Genomic DNA, 14156 nt, shown 5'->3' on the forward strand with positions numbered 1-14156 from the left:
GAGTCATCACTAGACGACTTACGCCTATTTATGAATATTAATTATTGAGATTTGCATAAATATCAATAATTAATATTTCCTTTAATAAAACGGCTGCCAAAAATTACAAGGAACTGGCACTACAATACACCCTTTATTACACATAAAGGAGGGCATCATACACACCTTTGAAAAATTATGATTGGTGGCGTGCTGGTGACCCTCAAAAACATTTGGAGCAAGGGCTTGCTGATCTGACTATCCAAAACATGAGGGGCGAGGGCCTGCTGCTGAGCTGACCCTCTAAAACATTAGGGGCGAGGGCCTGCTGGTGAGCTGATGCTCTAAAACATTATATGCGAGTGCCTGCTGGTGAGCTGACGCTCTAAAACATTATATGCGAGTGCCTGCAGGTGAGCTGATGCTCTAAAACAATATATGCGAGTGCATGCTGTTCAGCTGACTCTCTAAAACATTATATGCGAGTGCATGCTATTCAGCTGATGCTCTAAAACATTAAATACGAGTGCCTGCAGGTGAGCTGACTCTCTAAAATATTATATGTGAGGGTCTGCTGGTGAGCTGACCCTGTAAAACATTGTAGGTGAGGGACTGCTGGTGAGCTGACACTGTTAAACATGATATGCTAGTCCCTGCTGGTAAGCTGACGCTCTAAAACATTATATGTTAGGGCCTGCAGGTGAGCTGAAGCTCTAAAACATTATATGTGAGTGCATGCTGTTAAGCTGACACTCTAAAGCATTATATGCGAGTGCATGCTGTTCAGCTGACGCTCTAAAAGATTATATGCGAGTGCCTGCAGGTGAGCTGACGCTCTAAAATATTATATGTGAGGGCCTGCTGGTGAGCTGACCCTGTAAAACATTGTAGGTGAGAGCCTGCTGGTGAGCTGACACTGTTAAACATTATATGCTAGTCCTTACTGGTAAGCTGACGCTCTAAAACATTATATGCTAGTGCCTGCAGGTGAGCTGAAGCTCTAAAACATTATATGTGAGTGCATGCTGTTAAGCTGATGCTCTAAAGCATTATATGCGAGTGCATGCTGTTTAGCTGACCCTATAAAAAAAATGAGAGTGGAGGGAATATATACAATCTGGATGAGGAGGAGGAGGAGGAGGAGAAAACAAGATTCAATGATATACTCTTTTTTTTTGGTGGTGGAAAAGGTGCATGGGAATACACTACAGTAGATTGAGTACATTATAAATGATAGATTGAAATTGCCTTTATGTTCATCATCAGCTCAGCTCTCTTCTGGTGGAGTTGAGAAGTCAGGGGCAATCCAGGCCTTGTCAACCTGTCAGCATTGCCAGTGGACAAGCGGATATGCTTATCTGTTATAATGCCACCAGCAGCACTAAATACACGCTCAGACAATACGCTGACGGCAGGGCAGGCCAAAACCTCCAAGGCGTAGAGAGCAAGTTCATGCCACGTGTCCAGCTTGGACACCCAGTAGTTGTAAGGCAATGAGAAATCATTTAGGACGCTGGCACGGTCTGCTATGTATTCCTTCACTATCTTCCAAAACTTTTCCCTCCTTGTACCACTAGGCCGCGCTTCAGGGTGATTCATATCCTGATTCTCCTCCTCCTCGTCTGCCCATCCACGCTGAACAGATGGAATTAAAGTTCCATGGGTACTACCCTCTGTAGCAGATGCAACTGTCTCCAGCTCCTCCTCATCCTCCTCTGCCCGCACTGAGAAGACGAACTGTGGGTGGTCTGGCTATCAACCTGTGTAATGTCCTGCCCTATTTCCTCGTCTGCCACATTCAGAGCGTCGTCCTTAATTGTGAGCAGCAATCGTTTGAGTAGACACAGCAGTGGGATGGTTACGCTGATAATAGCATTATCGCCACTAACCATCTGTGTGGATTCATCAAAGTTTTTTAAAACCTCACAGAGGTCTGACATCAATACCCACTCCTCGCTTGTGAATAGTGGCAGTTGACTTGAAAGGCGACGACCATGTTGCAGCTGGTATTCCACAACTGCCCTCTGCTGCTCACAAAGCCTGGCCAACATGTAGAATGTAGAGTTCCAGTGCGTTCTCATGTCGCAAAACAGTCGGTGAGCTGGAAGACGCAAGCGCTACTGCAGCGTTGACAGACCGGCTGAAGCTGTGGACGACTTGCAAAAATGGGCACACACGCGGCACGCCTTCACTAGTAGCTTTGGCAAATTGGGGTAGGTTTTGATAAACCACTGAACCACTAAGTTTAAGACGTGGGCTAGGCATGGGATGTGTGTCAGGTTGCCGAGCTCCAAAGCCGCCACCAAGTTACGGCCATTGTCAGACACAACCATGCCTGGTTGTAGGTTGAGTGGAGAGAGCCACAGCTCGGTCTGGTCCCTTATACCCTGCCACAGCTCTACGGTGGTGTGCTGTTTGTCCCCTAAGCAGTTCAGCTTCAGCACGGCCTGTTGATGCTTACCCACAGCAGTGCTACACAGCTTCCAGCTACCGACTGATGGCTGACTGCTGCTGGAGGTGGAAGTGGAGGAGGAGGCAGCGGAGGAGGAGAAGTGGGGGTTGGAGCCAGTAACAGCTGCTGGCGGAGACCCTGATGGACGTAGGGCCACAATACTAGGTGTGGGTAGCACCTGTGCCATCCCAGGGTACGAATCACTCCCGGCCTCCACAACATTCACCCAGTGTGTGGTCAGGGAAATGTAGTGTCCCTGGCCACCAGCACTTGTTCATGTGTCTGTGGTGAAGTGGATCTTCCCAGTAACTGCGTTGGTCAGGGCACGGGTGATGTTCTGGGACACATGCTGGTGTAACACGGGCACTGCACACCATGAAAAATAGTGGCGGCTGGGGACTGCGTTCCTGAGGGACGGCCGCCGACATCAGGCTGCGGAAGGCCTCAGTGTCCACAAGCCTAAATGGCAAATTTCAATGGCCAGTTTTTTTGAACGTTGCGCATTTAGTGCTATGGCCTGTTTATTTGTGCTTGTGTTCAAATGACTGTGTTATGGACATTTGGATGCTGCGCTGGGACAGGGAAGTGGATGTTGTTGCTGATGGTTCATGCGAAGGTCCAGGTGCAGGGCGAGGAGCATCCAGGCCTGCGCCTTGGACAGGGGATTGCCAGCAGTGCGTAACACAGAGGAAGAGGGGGCAGTGGTGTGACCAACAGACCCATATTGTGGACCCAGGCGTTCCGCCCACTTATTAGGGTGCTTGGATGCCATGTGGCGGAGGAGGTTGCTACTAGTGTTCACGCCCCGGCTCATTTTGGTACGGCACAGGTTGCAAACTACCACTCTTTTGTCGTCTGGACTTTCCTCAAAAAAGCACGATACTGCGGAACACCTACCCCTTGGCAAGGTAGATATACACATGGGGGTGCTCGGTGTAACGGTTGCCGGCCTGTTTGGTGTGGGCCGACTTCTCACTTTTGCAACCCCACTGCCTCTTCCAGCCTGTTGCGGTGCTGCGGATTCCTCCCCCTCTGTACTGCTGTCCTCGCTCGACTTTTTACCTTACCATGTTGGGTCAGTGACCTCATCATCCACCACCTCCTATTCCACTTCCTCACTCTGATCACCCTCCTGACTTGACCTAACCACAACCTTAGTGATTGACAACTGTGTCTCATCATCATCCACCTCGTGAACGAATGATTGCCGTTCACCACCATCTTCTTGAGACTGTGAAGGCTCAATAGGTTGGGAATCAGGGCACAATATGTCAGGTCCCTCTTCAAGCGTGCTGGGAGCGAGGGCCAAATGTAATAGCGGCGCTGGAAAGAGCTCCTTGGATTATCCCAGTGTGGGATCACTCGTTTGGCAAGCCTCTCAATGGTGGGAGAAAGGATGATCAGAGTGAGGATTCGGTTGACCAGACTCTTGGCTACAGACACTGGACTTCGTGGAAAAGAGGGTGGTGCTTAACCGACTGGAAGCATTATCTTCAGAAATCCAACTGACCAACTGTTCGCACTGTTCCGACTTGGACAGTGTTGTCCGGCGCCGCCCAGCTAAGTTGGACATTAGCTAAGCTAAGTTTGGTGCACTGGCAGCAGGCACAGTTTCCTTGCGCCCAGGGCCAAAGCCTCTGTGTGCACAATCAGAATCTCGCCCACTTCCCCGTCCCTAAGTGATCACCTTCTTCATATTAATGGTTTTGTCACTAGATGTGGCACAGATTGTTTTACTGTCTGCTAAAGAGTACTGCAGGACAGTATATGTCACAGAAACCCACAGAATATGGACTCTTTATTAGGCCCAGGTTATTGGAATTTGCAATACAGACACTGTTTTCTGATATAATACAGTATTGGTTACAGAACACCATAGATTATGGACACTATATTAGGCCCAGATTATTGGAATTTGCAATACAGACACAGTTTTCGGATGCAGGACAGTATATGTCACAGAAACCCACAGAATATGGACACTATATTAGGCCCAGATTATTGGAATTTGCAATGCAGACACTGTTTTCTGATGTAGTACAGTACTGGTTACAGAACACCACAGATTATGGACACTATATTAGGCCCAGATTATTGGAATTTGCTTTACAGACACGGTTTTCGGATGCGGGACAGTATATGTCACAGAACACCAAATATTATGGACACTATATTAGGCCCAGATTATTAGAATTTGCAATACAGACACAGTTTTTGGATGCAGGACAGTATATGTCACAGAAACCCATAGAATATGGACACTATATTAGACCCAGATTATTGGAATTTGCAATACATACACCGTTTTCGGATGCAGAACAGTATATGTGACAGAACACCACAGATTATGGACACTATATTAGGCCCAGATTATTGGAATTTGCAATACAGACACAGTTTTCAGATGCAGGACAGAATATGTCACAGAAACCAACAGAATATGGACACCAAATTAGGCCCAGATTATTGGAATTTACAATACAGACACTGTTTTCTGATTTAGTACAGTATTGGTTACAGAACACCACATATTATGGACACTATATTAGGCCAAGATTATTGTAATTTGCAATACAGACACAGTTTTTGGATGCAGGACAGTATATGTCACAGAAACCCACAGAATATGGAAACTATATTAGGCCCAGATTATTGGAATTTGCAATACAGACACTGTTTTCTAATGAAGTACAGTATTGGTTACAGAAAACCACAGATTATGGACACTATATTAGGCCCAGATTATTTGAATTTGTAATACAGACACTGTTTGTAGATGTAGTTCAGTATTTTTTACACAAAGCCACACACTATGGAAACTAGATGTGGCCCAGATTATTATAGACACAGTCTGCGGATGATGTACAGTATATTTCACTAATAGGTATAAAATAAAAATATCTTTCTGCTGTCAAACACACACAGTCGTCTTTAAAAGGACATTGGGGTCTTTGAAAAGCTTTTGGTAGTAAAAACAGCAAATTTCTCTCCCTGCACTATTTGTCCCTTCCTCAGCACTGTCCCTGAGACTGCAGGTAAATAGATTTCTGCTCTAAAACACACACACACAGTAGTCCTTAAATGGACTTTTGGGTCTTGGAAAAGCTTTCTCAGAATAAAAACTGTGAAATTTGCTCCCTTCCTACGCTCTGCTCTCCCTGTCTACGTCTGGAGAAGGGATGGGGACTGCTGGGAAATGCGTGAGGTTGTTTCACCACATTAGTGCCACGGATTTCCCAGGGCACTTTATGGTGATGCTCCATGTGTTGACGCTGGGCCGTGGTGCCAACATTGGCACCTTGCCCACGCTTCACCTTCTGCCCACAGATCCTACATACAGCCACGTTGACATCCTCCAGCGACTTGATGAAAAATTCCCTCGCTGGCGGAAATAATATTTTACCCCGACCACTGTGTATTGACTACCTGCCACTGCCTCTATGAATCTGTGCACCGCTACTTGTTTTTGGACAGGTAGGCTCCTGAGTATCAGATGGTCTACCCTGGGCATGTTTGGCTGCAGATCTCACACTGCTGCCACCTTACTGTCTCAATACTAAATTAACCACGGGAGTATAATGGTCAGTAATGATAACCAAAAAAATGGGTACCCAATTGTAAATACAAAAATAAACAGAACTGGTGGAGAACCTCAAATAAGACTTAACTTTTAATACAACATAAAAAATACCCAAAAGGAGGAGAAAAGGTCGCTCGCCAAAGTACAAGACACTTATTACAAAACACTCAATGGTGAAAAAGTACAAAGTTGCTATATGTAGTGCCAACAAACCTGAACGGGAGCAAAGGAGTGGGAAGGGGAGGGAGACTGGGTTTCTTTCTCCTATTGATCCCTCCCTATATGTCGACACCTCCTAAATTGTCCCTAGGTGTCCCTACGCTACGCCATGTGACTGTCCAGTTTCGTCAGAGAAGGGAGGAAGCAAAGGAACTATGTTGGCACACTAAGGGATATACTATAAAGGAGCCGACAATAGCAAGCAAAATACAGCTATATCCCAAAAACACACTGCCCGACGTGTTTTATTGGTCTAGGGCCAATTCATCAGGGGACTTGAATAAATGAAGTACAGCAATACAAAGTAGTCAATACATGAAGTGCACAAAGCTAAATAGTCAAGAGATAAAGTGGACCCATTCATTTCTATGGGGCAACACGATGTGCTGCCCGGATCCGGAATTGCCGATCCGCACTTCCGGGTTCGCAATTCCGTTCCCGAAAAAAATAGAACATGTCCTATTCTTGTCCGCAATTGCGGACAAGAATAGGTATTTTCTATTAAGTGTCGGCGATGTGCGGTCCGCAAAATGCGGAACGCACATCGCCGATGTCCGTGTTTTGCGGATCCGTGGATCCGCAAAACACACACGGACGTGTGAATGGACCCTTAGTATGGCAGGATTACTCAATATAATAGGACCAAACAGTCCTTATAGCAAAGCGAATCAAGGGGATTCCAGTGAGGTGAAACACCAACGTTGGACAGCACCACAGGGGGAGCACCTGGTGAAGTCAAATGAAACAACCAACGAGAAGTTGGTTATTTAACCCCTTTGGTTGCATAGTTTTGAGCTCAAAAATCCACCAGGTCTCCCTCTGCGGTACCTTCCTCTCCCAATCGCCACCTCTTTGATGGGGGGGGGGATGGATTCAATCCCTATGAACAATACCTTAGAAAAGTCACCTCCATGTAAAAATTGTTTGGCCGAAGGAGTATCTCTTTTATGACGCATATCCCCCAGGTGTTCGCCCACTCTTCTTCAAAGTTCTCTGGTGGTTTTACCCACATATTGGATTCCACAGCCGCAAACCCCTCTGTAGATCACTCCTCTCGATCAACAATTAATGAAACTTCTGATAGTATATTTTTTATGTGTAACATTACTAGTGAAGGTGCGACCTTGGATAATGTGTGGGCAGGCTACACAGCCACTACAGCGGTAACACTCACAGACGGGATGTAGCCATCCCTTATTGTTTCTGGGTGTCCCATTGTAGTGGCTGTGAACAAGATAGTCACGTAAATTGCATCCTCTACTGTAAGGGACTTGTGGTGCCTCCACTATCACATCACTAATGTCAGGATCAACTTTGAGGATACCCCAATGTCTGGAGATTATCTTTCTCACCTCATCAGTACCCCCATCATATGTAGCTATCAGACGAATAGAGTCTTTCCCCTTCTGATCTTTCTTGGGGTGCAGGAGTTCGGTGCGATCACTAGTTAAGGCTCTCTGGTACGCCTTCCTCAAAATATAATCCGGGTAACCCCTTTCACAAAATCTTATGTGTAAATCTGCTGCCTGCTCTTTTGGGTATTTTTAATGTTGTATTAAAGGTTAAGTCTTATTTGAGGCTACATACCAGTTCGGTTCATTTTTTGTATTTACAATTGGGTACCCATTTTTTTGTTCATCATTACTGACCATTATACTCCCGTGGTTAATTTAATATTTATTCTAGGTTTAAAGGGTTTCTATCACTTCGTTTCACCTATTTAGCTTTCAGACACTAGCGATCCGCTAGTGTCTGCTTTATCTAACCATCCTAATATAAGAGCTTATTGTCCTGCCGTTTAGCTAAAAAAATAACTTATATAGATATGCAAATGAGCCTCTAGGTGCTATGGGGGCGTGATTAGCACATAGAGGCTCCGTCTACCTTAACAAACTGCCGCCGCCCAGCGCGTCCCTCCAGCCCGCCCATCTCCTCCGGAATGCGATGCTCCTCGTATTCGGCGCATGCGCAGTGAATGTCTGATCGCTTCCCTGCTTAGACATCTCCACTGCGCCTGCGCCGATGACGTCATAGTGCTCCGAGGAACAGGCGCAGTGGAGATGTCTGAGCAGGGAAGCGATCAGACATTCACTGCGCATGCGCCGAATACGAGGAGCATCGCATTCCGGAGGAGATGGGCGGGGGCGAGGGACGCGCTGGGCGGCGGCAGTTTGTTAAAGTAGACGGAGCCTCTAGGTGCTAATCACGCCCCCATAGCACCTAGAGGCTCATTTGCATATCTATATAAGTTATTTTTTTAGCTAAACGGCAGGACAATAAGCTCTTATATTAGGATGGTTAGATAGAGCAGACACTAGCGGATCGCTAGTGTCTGAAAGCTAAATAGGTGAAACAAAGTGATAGAAACCCTTTAAGGGGCATGGCAGGTTTTCTCACAACAGGCCTTGACAGAAATCATTGGCTGAGTGAGGCTAGTGAGGTCTTTTCAAAAAGGGTCCTCTCCCAAAAAAGATATACCGCTTCTTTCAATGTAGCTTTCAAATAGTTAACAAAGGTATACAAGGAGCAGGGGCCTAAGAATAACACTCACACCAGCAAGTAGATTTAGAAGCTCGAGTCTAATCAGTAAATGGGAGGAGGAGGCTACAAATAGTTCCCTCCGATTTATGTAACTACTTCTGGAAGAGGAAAAAGTCACTTTTGAGACTGGTGGCAAAAAAAATGGTTTCTTACTTTGAACTGAGTTTAGAAATGATTAAGTAGTTGGAACTATCATCATTTTATTCACTGCTACCATACGATTCCAAAAAATATATAATCTTCCCTCTTTTAAGGCTGACTAGTGCTAGAAATGGATTAAAAACATATTTTGATTTTTAAGGTCTTTGGACACCCACTGTGAGGAGAAATTATTGAACTCTGGATTGTTGTAACATATAATGCCAACACTGTGAATACTATGGTAATATATTCTTTTGTTTCTTTGAAGAAGCTTTGTATGAGTTTATTGGCCTTTTTCCCTGTCCTACATATTCAAAAAATTAGTAACTTGACATGCAAGATTAGGAGGAAATAGAAATTGAGAGTTAGCCCCTTGCATACATGTGTTCAATCTTCAAATAAATTCTAAAACAGTTACAACATTTTCTTTCTACCTTTGCATTGAATCACAGTAATATTATAAAAAAAAAATGTATCTTGGAAACCATCTTAAGATATAGCTTGCTTCTCAGCCATATATGCATACGCCTATATACCTGGCATCTGCAATATTTATATTATATACATTTTAGGTGATCATATATAATACAGAAAAGGGAGATTTGAATCTTTTAGAACTCTTGTTAAACAGCATTTCAAGAAACCAGTCTTGTTCAAGTCTTGATGCCAAAGACAAGACAAAGATCTTTGCAGAACAAAAACCACACTGTATCTGACTTTGCAGTACTTTTAGTCCGACGGCCTCTCACCACTCACTGCCGTGCTGCGCATAGTCAATGGGGACGGAGCGGCAGTCCGGGGGCATAGTGAAATAGTGGCAGGACGGATCCGACAGAGTGAACAGCCTGTCGGATCCGTCCTGGCGCTAGTGTGAAAGTAGCCTTAGGCTGGCCCGCCGCTTTTTTACAGCGGCCCAGTCTAAGTGCTTCATGGGTTCCCCATGCAGCAAAGACCGTGGATCTGGCTCACATGATCTAAAAGCCCTACTCTAACAGCCCGGACTGGCAGGAGTGCCGATCTGGGCTGTTTAACACTTTACATGCCACGGACAATGACGCCCCGCCGCATGTAAAGTGCTGACAGAGGGAGCAGACTCCCTCTGTCTCCCATCAACACCCCGCAAATGAGATTGCGGGGTGCCGATGTGTGTGAAGGCTGGCTGGGGTCTATAAAGCCCCAAGCCTGCCTTGATTAGTTTCCAGCAGGCTGCGCCTCTTTGGCACAGCCTGCTGGTCAATGTCAGAATAGCATTGCCATTAAAATGCAATGCACAATAGTGCATTGCATTTTAAATGCAATGAAAATACTGTCCGTTATAGTCCCGTTAAGCGGTAAAAAAACAAACAAACACATTTATTAAATAAAAAAATTCCATTAAAAAATTAGCTTTTTTTTCTATTGAAAATATACTTTTCAATGAAAAAAAAAGCAAAAAAAACCAAAACATATGATTAGTATTGCCACGTCCGTAACACACCCGAGTATATAAATATCATGTAAATTATCCCCTACGGATGGACGCTGTAAGAAAAAAATAATAATCGTCCCGCAAAAATCAAGCCCTCACAACTCCACAGAAAGAAAAATGGGCCTTGGGAAGCGGCGATGCAAAAACATTATTTTCCTTATAAAAAATGGGGCTTTGTTGCAAAAAAGTAGTAAACCGTAAATAAAACTATATGTATTCGGTATCACTGTAATCGTACTGACCCAGAGAATAAAAATATTATGTTATTTAAACCGAAAAATTAACGCCATAAAATTTATAACGTAAAAACGCAGTGGCAGAATTGCTGTTTTTCCCATCTCCCTCCCAGAAAGGGTTGGTAATCATGGATGAGCAGTAGGGGCAATATTTAAATTCACGATATTTCACGAATATTTGTCAAATATTCGCAAATTCAAGAATTCGTGATCTCCAGTCACTATTTTCTTGATTGCAAAAATCGGCAATCGGAAATTTCACGATAAAAATTTGCGATACAAAGATTTGCTCCTGACCTCGGCTTGTATTGACTTCTCCTAAAGAAGATATTGCAGCCTTCTCATTGGCCCACAATCAAGAAGCAGTGAGGGAACATGGGTACTGATGAAAAAAAATCTAGAATATTCGCGATTACGAAGCACTATATTCTAGATATTCGCAAATTCTCGAAGTGCCAATATTCGCGCTAAAAATTTGCAATTATTAACTATTAATAATAGTTAATCATAAAGTTTTGTGTACCCCAAAATGGTGCCATTAAAGCACCGCCAGCATCCTTTTCCTGAGGAGGAGCGAGGATGCGGCCGCCGTCCTAGTCTCCATAGCAACAAGGGAGCAGAGAGGACCCAGCCGGGCACGCCTCCTCAGCGTGGCCGGCGTCCTTCATCCCCTAGACAATGAACAGGGGGGAACTTAGCGCTGATGGCAATGAGTCAGCCCTCAGGTGTTTAGATCTGATGGACATGGGTCAAGTGACGCTGGTCACGTCATGTGACCCATCAATTAGACCTATTTTAACAGTTAACCTGCTGGCCACAGGTTGCCTGTGATTGGTCTTATTACCTCACTAGTGTTCTCTGCATGTGTGACTTCGGCTTGTATTTGACCTTGATCCGGTGTTATCTCTTGTACTGACATGATCTCTTGGCTCCTGACCTCGGCTTGTATTTACTTCGATTTTGTATTAACCCTTTGTGCCTGTGTTACCTCCTGGCTCTTGACCTCGGCTTCCAGTTTTTCCTGTTGTGGTACTTTCCCAGCCTGGGAAACCTTGCGCTTCTGTTTGTTCTGTCTTTGTCTTTTGTTTTCTTCCCTCCATATTTCCTTCCTTTAGGCCCCTGCAGGTACGTAAGCTAGGGACTGCTGCCCAGTTTTATCCCGTCGGTTAGGAAGGATCATGAAAGTAGGTAGGGATAGAGGATTGGGTGAAATTTAGGGCTGCACTCATCCCTACCTTTTCGTGACAACAAATTTTCCTGCAAAAAACAAACCCTCATACAGCAATATAGACAGAAAAATAAAAAAGTTATAGCTCTTGGAATGCGACAATGAAAAAAGGAAGAAAAACGCTTGGTCAGTAAAGCCAAAAAAAGGCTGGTCACTAAGGGGTTAAATTATTGCTTACTATAACTGCCCAAAAGCTCTCTTCAACATTCGCTACTCAAGCTTGAGATTTCTGAGCAGTACTAGAAAAAAAATGCTCTTGAGATTCCCATGCACATTACAGATTTGTTGGCAGGACAGGCTGTAGGGTTGCAACTGCTTATCAGTCTTCCTGTTTCAAATTATCACGCGCCTTTAGCCAACAGTATATTTTTGGTAGAATTGGGGCTGATAGCCGTAGGCCAAACAAAGAGTTATTTGACAGTGATGTAATCTCAATGACTGCCTTAATAATTTGGAATAGGAAAGAAGTATACTTGAAAAAATCTTTCAAAATTCTCATCTCAATTGACTCTTCAGTAAGTGAAGTCAGCCTGATTCCTGTAGAAGCTCAGGCAAATGATAGGCACCAGTGGGCTTTGGACTAGTTTCAGGGCATCAAACCCAGTAAATTGATTCTCCAAAGGTATCAATATGTTGTATTAAAAAGTAGTATTCAAAACATAAAAAGTAGTAATAACGCATTTATATATGTAGTCAGTGCTTGGGGACACCCCAGTGTATTTAAATCTAATTTAGCCTGTATTTCAGAAAAATTTCTGCCGGGATTTAAACTCACGACCTTCTGTATTAGAGACAAGGCACTTAACTACTCAGCTATACATATATATATATATATATATATATATATATATATATATATATAAAGAGCAAAAAGAAGGCAGCACTCCAGGTAGTGAAAAAGTAGACGGTTTATTCACCCAACCAGCAGCAACGTTTCAGCTCTCTCTATGGAGCCTTTGTCTAGCTGAGTAACATGTGCAAGGTAACATACATAAATAGTGGCATTGATTTACAAAATTGCTAATTGATTCATAATGCAATAAAGTGCAAATATATAAATAGTGCAATCACATTAATAGCGTAATTCATCTGTGTTCATAGTGTAAATCTGTTAAAACATAAGTATGTTCATAAAAGTTCCATAATACAATTCATACAGTGCAGAAATCATCAAAGTTTACATAATTAGTAATCGGTGTAAAGGTGAACAGGTGCATTAACATAATACATAAGTAGAAAATCGAATTAAAAACCTTTGAATGGATCAATGCTGGCTGAAGCGACATGGTGGAGACTGCTGGCGTCCGGAAGGGGCATCGGCTCTGTCTGTTATCGCGAGACACATACTACAACTGAGCATCATTGAAAACCATAACAAAGATGGCCACTGTGGGAGCATCGCATTAGGGTGCATGCGCATGTCAGCACTGCCGCCCATACAGCATTAACTACACTAAGTATCGAGGAATACACCGCAGTAGATAGCAGAAGGGGTTGATCCATGTATCGGGGGTCGGCGGTTCAATGTCGGTCACCAATGGGATATCTGTATCAGCAGGGGGGTGTGGTTATCACACCACCACCACCCCGCTGTCCAGAATAGTGAGCTCATCCGCTCCGTGCCGCACATCACCATAGTATTGTATTATGAATCAATTTACAATTTTGTTAATCAATGCCACTATTTATGTATGTTACCTTGCACATGTTACTCAGCTAGACAAAGGCTCCATAGAGAGAGCTGAAACGTTGCTGCTGGTTGGGTGAATAAACCGTCCACTTTTTCACTACCTGGAGTGCTGCCTTCTTTTTGCTCTTTATCTACAACCGGGGCCTTGGTCCCAGGTCCCTTAGGAGGACTTTTCTGCACCTGCATACTGTTTTTTTGTGTGCTGCTTCTTTTCTTTTCTCATATATATATATATATATATATATATATATATATATACAGTACAGACCAAAAGTTTGGACACACCTTCTCATTCATGACTATGAAAATTGTAGATTCACACTGAAGGCATCAAAACTATGAATTAACACATGTTGAATTATATACAAAACAAACAAGTGTGAAACAACTGAAAATATGTCATATTCTAGGTTCTTCAAAGTAGCCACCTTTTGCTTTGATTACTGCTTTGCACACTCTTGGCATTCTCTTGATGAGCTTCAAGAGGTAGTCCCCTGAAATGGTTTTCACTTCACAGGTGTGCCCTGTCAGGTTTAATAAGTGGGATTTCTTGCCTTATAAATGGGGTTGGGACCATCAGTTGCGTTGAGGAGAATTCAGGTGGATACACAGCTGATAGTCC

The sequence above is a fragment of the Bufo bufo genome, chromosome 5 (assembly GCF_905171765.1).
Source record: "Bufo bufo chromosome 5, aBufBuf1.1, whole genome shotgun sequence".
NCBI lineage: Eukaryota > Metazoa > Chordata > Amphibia > Anura > Bufonidae > Bufo > Bufo bufo.